Here is an 8587-nt window from a genome sequence, read left to right on the forward strand (position 1 = left end):
ATATATATAAATTTAATAAATGTAAATCATAGACTGAAATGGTAATATGGTAAATGCATATTTATCATTGTTTTGAAAAATCTCTACGTCGTGCGTACAAACTTGCGCGATGACGTCACCTACGTGGCACGCAGGGGGCGTGACCAACCGCTGCCGTAGCTGCTGCGGCTACAGCCAGAAGAGACACACGCAGACACAGGACGGCGGTTCGTGGACACGCTTCCTCACAATAGTTGTATTTATAATCCAACAAACGGATATTTCCCCACAACACGCACCCGGAGCGGTAAGTAAAGGCTGATTACGGTTAATTTTAATTCAAAATACGTAGAGTAGAGACGTGTTTTTCTCGGCTAAAGAGCTAACGTCAACTGTTAACGGTTACTGCTAGTTGGTGTTTACACGTTAGCTGCGTTACTGCCAGTAAGTTCGGGACGGAAACTTAAACTAGTTTTATTATTATTTAATTTAATAACAAGACTGTGTCTACTTGTCATTTCTGGCACATAACCTAAAAACATCACAAGGCAAACGTCAGTTGAGCTGAGAACAGCTGACTAACGCCATAGCAAAACAGACGAAAAACATCAATAGAACTGAATGGGTTCTACTAATTGTGGTTTAGTTTCATGTAACTAATAGGAAGGAAGTCCCCTGATAGGACATATTATAGTGTGTAAGTGGTTCCTTAAATGTGGCAGACGGGTCCCAGTCTTAAAACGAGTACACTTAGTATTAGCTACGTAAAGGAAAGGTGCATTTTCCTCAAAGTGTGTGTAGAGCTGCGACCTTTGGCTCCAGTCCCGACCATGTGGACAAGCCAGATCCATCTTTGCGTCCATCTCCATCTCAGCTCCCCCAGAGAGGGACCCGAGCCAGGCCAGGAGGAGGGATTTAACGCTGACTGCGACTTCTCTGCCGGGCAGCCAGTGTGCAGGTGTCGGTCGGTGAGCTGTGTGCAGGGGCGTGGATACAGACAGTGCAGGCAGTGTGGTTGCTCTGGGCCCCAGGCAGTGGGAGGGCCATAGGGACTAGTGGGCCCTCCAACAGTGTGTTAGGTGGGGAATGCACCCTTTCAAGTGATTCAGATCACAGTTTCTCAAAGCACAAAAAACATTTGCCATGTATGCTTTCGAAAGCCAAACTCATCTACTCCGTGGTTGTCCCCTGGATGTCCCCCTGGCGAGGTGGCCTTTGTGCCTGCTGGTTTACCGGCTGGTCTGGAGGCTGACTCTGGATGTGCACTTGTGCTGAGTGTGTTTGCATGTTCACCACACATTTTACTGCAGTGTCTCTGCTGGCCATCCGAGTGGTTTTAAGTTTCACTGTGCAGGAGTCAAGGTCAGCTGGACATCGATTTCTAACAGCTAATGATGCTCTTTAAGAGGAGGAATGGGACGTGCTTGGAAACGAGGCCCACACTGTGAAAGGTATAAACAATAGTAGCTTCTGGTTAAGGATTTTCTCCCTTTTTGTGCCAGGGAACCAACAAACTTCCATGATTTAAGAGTTGAATATTTACGTTGCAAATGGCAGTAAGGTTGTGTTAAGTTTTATATAGTTTATTTTAAAGCCCCGAGTCAGAAGTTTGTATCAGCATGTGACAAAATAATAATCTTAGCTCCCAAAGCTTTCCACCTCATTTCACTGCCTCTGTTTAGAGAGTAGAGCTGCCTCAGGTGTCCCCACCTAAGCTTGATTTAAAGTCATATGTTAGGGGATTATACCATACTTGTGGTAGCTATGTGTACAGGCCCCCTCTATCCTTACTCCCAATTCAACTGGCAAGTCATTTATTTTGATGCCACTGAAACCCTGTTTCTGCCCTTAATCCAACAATTCAAAAGTTATTCTGCATCTTAACTTTGGGCTATGTTTGTACTTCCTGTTTCCCTCATTTCCTCCTGTGTGTTTCCGCATAAATCATTTCTTGTCAGTCTCTCTCCATCTCGCTGACCCAAACATCTTTCATTGGCTCACATGCCACAATCCAAGCAAGATTGAGTTCAATAATGACACAGAAAGCAGTGAATCTTCATATTTGAGAACCAGAAAATGTTTGGGATTTAAATTGAAGCAGTGAATCGATAATCAATCTGTTAATGGGCTTGACTGACTAGGTTTCAGTTGGGAGGTCACATCTGTATCGATGAAGTGTGATTTGATTTCAAATCTCCATCTTAGTTTTGTGTGTGTGTGTGTGTGTGTGTGTGTGTGTGTGTGTGTGTGTGTGTGTGTGTGTGTGTGTGTGTGTGTGTGTGTGTGTGTGTGTGTGTGTGTGTGTGTGTGTGTGTGTGTGTGTGTGTGTGGTGACTCATCAAACTCTCCCACTCAGCTCAACAGGACCCAGCAGACACCTGTTGATTCATCCGTGTCTTCCTCTGCATCTGCCTTTCTTGCTCTCGTCATACGACACATGTACAGCGAGCATGTGTTAGCCGTTTGTCTTAATGCCCGTCTGGTTTTAAAAGGCAGCAAAAGAAAGCATGTCGCTGACACATGAGGGATGAGAAGGTGATGAGCTGTGTCATCCTCTTCACTTAAAATTAAAATCAATTGCTCGATAACTCGTTGTCACTCTCGTCATCCAGGTTGCAAAACATCTGCCTTTTTAAAGAAAAACCTCACACATCCAAACAAACTTTTGTGCAGGTATGTAGGACAAATACAAGGACTTGAAGAGAAAATCCCACATACTGGTCTTGCTGCAGCATCACCATTTATTAAAGAAAACCAACGTTCTGGTCCCTCTGGACCCTCGTCAAGAGTATCTGGCAAAATGTCATTAAAATGCTCTTTTAATGTAAAAGTGTGAACAATAATAAATGTTTTTCATGTAGATTGAGATGTAAATGTGAGAGAAATTAGAAGATTGCAGCCGAAAATCATTGTTTTGTAGTTCCTCCTTGGGGTTCTCTCATCCTCACTGCATTCAGTTTGCTAATGTTATGCTTACTATCAACATAATGCAGATACAGAACATCTCTAGATGTCTCTAGAAGGTTACATGTATTCAGATAATATACATGTACATCTAAACAGACACTGAGCTGAGTGCTCTGATGCAGTCACATTCATTATTGATGACCATTGGGGAGAACTGGAGAAGCATCGTGTGTGTGAGTGTGTGAGTGTGGTGTGTGTGGGTGTGTGTGTGTGTGTGTGTGTGTGTGTGTGTGTGTGTGTGTGTGTGTGTGTGTGTGTGTGTGTGTGTGTGTGTGTGTGTGTGTGTGTGTGTGTGTGTGTGTGTGTGTGTGTGTGTGTGTGTGTGTGTGTGTGTGTGTGAGCAGTTTATTTGGCACACCTAGATAAACTGATGCAGTCTAATGCAACGGCCCTGCAATCGAAAATCAATTAGTGAAGGTCATGTTTTTGGGAATCCCGAGAAGCGACAATGGTGTTTTTGCTGCAGAGAAACAGTTAGGAAGAGAGGAGGGGGGGGGGGGAAAGAGAGAGAGAGGGGGAGGAGAGAGAGAGAGAGGGGGGGAGGGAGAGAGAGGGAGAGGGAGAGAGAGGGAGAGAGAAGAGAGATGCGATCTCTTTGCCTCGTGACGCCGTCTGCAGCGTGACTTTGTTTACATCCATCGGCAGCAGACGCGTGTGTGCGTGTGCGTGTGTGTGCGTGCGTTGTGTGCGTGTGTGTGCGTGTGTGTGCGTGTGTGTGTGTGTGTGAACTCAGGCTGTTGTCTGTTTTGCCGTCATTTTGACCATCAGCACCCGGATTGGGACTGTTGACGCTGGTTTTAGGTCTTGGGGAATGACATCTGAGCTGCTTTTGGGATAAAAATGCCAAATCATGCTGTATGCTAAAAGGTTATCTTATAACCAATCATAGAAGTTCTTCCTGGGAATTATTACAAACATGTTTCTGTACTAGTTTTACTAACACACTGCTGTAGTACAAGTTTAGTACTTGGTAAAGAGACTTGAACCATGTTTACTCCAAACTGTCAGTGCAGGTGTACTATTTAGTTTTTTACTTTTTAGATTAAAATGTTGTCATTTTGGCTTTGGGCGATACAATAAAGTTACACTAAATGTTGGTTATTGTGCAGACATACAGTAGTAAAATAGTCAGTGATGGAGAGTTCTGGTAATGGGATTACTTCTGTTAGACAGACAATCTTCATGATATAGGTTATATGTATTTCTAATTGAGGATGTATTGTTTCTTCGATTAGGCTAATGGATTAGTAATCAAATGGTTTCAGAACAAATGGTGAAAAACCCCATGTTCTTCTAAAAGCAGCAAATCATCGCAATTTATATTCATGAGCTAGTCAGTATTTGGCATTGTTGTGATTGGTCGTAGTGTTATCCAATGGCATGCAGTGAGATATTCAAGATGGCCGACTTTCATTACTTGATACCAGACCCTTAATCCTTTCGGAAACTAAGTGACTTTCTCGTTCTGGTTCATCAGCTGATGCACACATCCTCAGACCAGATGAGGTCATGGTCACACGGGTCTGTTTGGTTGTGTTTTTGTACAACAACAAACCGAACCAAGTAAAATAAAAGCTTTGATTAGCATGCTAACACACTAAATCAACGTGGCAAACACTGACAGAACAAAAGTAGATTATATTCTATCAACACTGCTCCTCATCTACACATACTCAATAGATTTTCCTCTGTTTGCAGTTTGATTTCCAATCAGTAGGGCAGATGGTGGAGAATCTTGCCATTACCCGACTATCTTTGCAGGAATCTACAGCCCCCTCCTGTTTTACGTCAGCAAGCCTCCATTGATTACTTTCTTCACATTGTGAGAACTGTTGCTTGCAGTTTTTCCTCGGAGCCGGTCAGAGAGAGGACTTCTGCTTTCACCACGTCTCACCACGGCTTCAGGACGTTTTTTGTGTCTTGTGCGTGTTTGATTCAACATTCGGTTTTGTTTCCAGTTATAGTCTTTGGCAGGAATTCCCCCCCAATGCTGTAAATCCACCATTAGTTGACATCATTTGACTATTTTTCTGGCAGTTTCACCTATTTTCCCCAATATTATCCATACACAACGGGCGGCTGCACTCAGCTCAGTTCCTGCTAATCAGAAGGTTGGGGGTTCGATCCCTGGCCCTGCAGTCCCATGTCAAAGTGTCCTTAGGCAAGACACTGAACCCCGAGTTGCCCCCAATGCTGCGCCATCGGTGTGTAAATGTGTGTGAGTGTGTATCTGATGAGCAGGTGGCACCTTGTACGGCAGCCTCGGCCACAGTGTGTGAATGGGGAATGGTTTCTGTGTTATGTAAAAGCTCTTTGAGTAGTTGTTGAGACTAGAGAAGTGCAATATGAAAATATCCATTTACATAAGTCGTATAATTATGCTGCTAGTGTCAAGTAGGTCTGCACAAGATATTGTTTTTATTGTCATAGCAATATCAACTGGCGCAATAAACTCATTGAGAAACGCTGCGATATGATACATTATTAGTATCAGTAGATAACTGCAGAACTGAGTTCACTGTAATATCTGTTCATTTATTGCAAGTACTATCGTTATCATGAGATTCAACAAATCACATATTGCATATTTTCTTCATATGGTGCAGCACTAGTATCAAGGTAACGTCTGATTCAAATTCTTTCTGTTGGAGTCTGACTCGTAGACCGAGATCTTCTCTTTGTTGCCTCCGCCCTGACTGGGCTGTCAGCTGTTTGTGCAACACAGACTAAAAGGAGACGGAGGGGTACTTTTAGCAGCCAGACCGACTTCCTGAAACAACTACAGGAAGTGATGCTTGCTTGAGCAAGAAGCTGTTTCTCTCACACACACACACACACACACACTCACACACGCGCACACGCGCAGAGTGAGGATAGTATTCTCCTTTTTACTGTCTTTATGAAGTATTTTTCATTGAAGAAAGAGCATTTTAATAAGAGGGAACTTTCTTAAAGGAACTTTATTGCGGGTTGTGATTAGCAGCAGCTTCTAAGAACTTTAAGGAAAAAATATGTTGCTGTTACGTGAGCTGGTATTGCTCTTTGCTCAACTGAAACATGGAGATGTCAGAGAGAGACATTGATAATTTGAACTCATTTTCCTGATAAACCACATTAAGATTGAACAGCACACGAGGTAATATATTAATATTGTTCTTAATCAAAATGCTAACAATTTAAACAGGAAAGATTTAAGAGCTGTAACACACACCTAACTTTACACCTTGCATAGGTTAAATGTAACAGACCTGAAAAAGTAGTAAAGATACATTAATATAACAACAATTGAATTTAGTATCGATAGTAATAATGATCAATTGCCCATCTCTACAGTGGATATAGAGGATGTTACATAGTTGGGGATGTGGCGAAAGGGCTTCTCGATTATGGAAGGACAGGCGGGCTACGCTCATTTTCATGTGAAAGGGCTACAGCTGCTCCATCCCTCTAAAGAAATTATTCATGCTTTATTGTAATGCCGATCCCACAGGGTCCACAGACACAGGGAACACCGCCGCTCATGGCTTTCGGGGCAAATCTGTTTTTGACAGAACTGTGCTATCGTTTTATTTTTGTTGGTGTGGTAGAAAGTGAGTGATAATGGTCACTTAATAAAGGTTGTATGTCCCATTTTAGTCAGAATATAAAATGATGTGGCAAACAAACAAATACAAGCCTGTAATGAGTCATAGAAGACCGTATTAACAGTTGGAAGTATAAAGTCTGATCTGGATCGGACTAATCTTGACATTTTTCTGCACAGCTTGCACACATGAGTCGTGCTCTGTAATGAAAAGACTGCATGTGTTTTCAGATTGTGAACTTCTGCCGCCCCGTCTGGAAGATCATCCTCACTGAACCCGGATCAGCTTCCCTCCACCTCCACCTCATCCATCAGTAGCCTGTGAGTAGATTTAAAATCTCCTCAGAATGCTGCAACTAACACATTTTCATTCATTGACTCATTGGTTAGTTAAATATTTAAAAATAGTGAAAAATGCCCATCACAGTTTCCCAGTGCTCATATGTCTTCAAATGTCTTGTTTCTCACTCTGTAGCTAAAACAGGGAGCTCAACACACAGGGGGAAAAGAGGAGCAGCAGCAATGTGCAGTACAACAAAAATGTTTTTGGAAAATCAAACCCCATAAACCTATTCTGATACAACCTCTAAATACAATAATGAGCATAACATGAGGGCTTTAAGTGATTAATTTCCCTTCTATCTGTTGCAAACACAGTCTAAGTGAGAGATTATGAAAAAGGAGAACCAAAGTTAGAAGAAACCTTGTCTGAGTGGAGATGTGACCCGACACATTCTCACACTAAAACGAGGTGTGTGTGTGTGTGTGTGTGTGTGTGTGTGTGTGTGTGTGTGTGTGTTGTGTGTGTGGGGTGTGTGTGTGGGTGTGTGTGTGTGTGTGTTGTGTGGTGTGGTGGTGTGTGTGTGTGTGTGGTGTGTGTGTGTGTGTGTGTGTGTGTGTGTGTGTGTGTGTGTGTGTGTGTAAGGCCTCTTGGCAACGAGGCAGCTGCAAAATGAGGTTTCACCATTTATGGTCAACTGTACTCTCACTCTCACACACTCTGTCACACTTTAACCCGGTCTGTCTTGACACTAGGACCAAAGCTTTAAACACAACCACACACATGCACATGCCATACACACGAGTGGAGAAGATACAGTACTGGATTTAAAAGCTTAAAGCAGGTAGTGACTTCCCAATGTCTCCTTCACAAATCAGAGGGAGTTGTTAAGACCTTTTGTTGCAAATGCTGAGCACAACCTACATGACTTTCATCCAGCTTACATTTAAAACCCTTGCAGGATCTTGACAGTGCTGCACTTCTTAAAGCTTGCCTTTTAACCCTCATGTTGTTTTTGGGTCAAATTGACCTGTTTTCAGTAAATCTTTCATTTTATATGTCACAAAAAAATGGGCCGTCAAAATAAGACAACATTAAAACTATGAGAAACCTTTGGAAAAAACACTAAAAACATAAGAAAAAAGAACTCACAACATTGAAAAAGTGACAAAGTTTGGAAAAAGCGATAATAATATTGAAAAAAAGTGACCATGGTTGATAGGAAGACAACACAGGGGTTAAATATCTGATCATACATGCTGTAGATCTGCCAAAAGGAATCTCTGGACTGAAGAATCGGGTCGTGCTGCCTTTCCAACACGTCCTCCAACATTAACATGTCATTTGTCACGGCTCTCCAAAACAGAGATTAAAAGTTTATTCTTGACCTTTAAAAAAAACAATTTTCCATTTAATAGCTGTTTTTGGAGCTTTCACTAGCATCACACGAGCTACATTATTGAATTGCAGCTGGTCAGAGTGTCATTTTATCTTATGATATTTTTAGGTACTTTATGCACCACTTATCCACGTTGGCTTGGAAGACGAGATTGATTTGATTTGTAACAGTTGGTAGGAGACACCTCCCGTATCAAGGTCAGAAGCTTTGCACAATCCCAAACTCCTCTGAGTGATTTTGCAAAGCCATTACATTAAATATTGGACGGGCATGGACCAAGTCACCTACGCAGCTATAGAAATCAAAACCCGCTAAGAGAAATGAAATCTGGTTTTAAGACTTGACGTGTGCTGCCGACCTAACAAAAAAGCCACCTGTC

General features: G+C 42.4%; 1 protein-coding gene across 1 annotated transcript in view; it reads left to right on the plus strand.

The window, feature by feature from the left end:
- The first annotated feature begins 129 nt into the window (after positions 1–129).
- inpp4ab (inositol polyphosphate-4-phosphatase type I Ab) overlaps positions 130–8587 on the plus strand; it is a 41750-nt gene continuing 33292 nt past the window's right edge. The window contains 2 exon segments of the mRNA XM_032506367.1: positions 130–286; positions 6761–6850. The gene's annotated coding sequence lies outside the window, so the exon portion shown is untranslated.

The sequence above is a fragment of the Etheostoma spectabile genome, chromosome 24 (genome assembly GCF_008692095.1).
Source record: "Etheostoma spectabile isolate EspeVRDwgs_2016 chromosome 24, UIUC_Espe_1.0, whole genome shotgun sequence".
In the NCBI taxonomy this organism is placed as follows: Eukaryota; Metazoa; Chordata; class Actinopteri; order Perciformes; family Percidae; genus Etheostoma; species Etheostoma spectabile.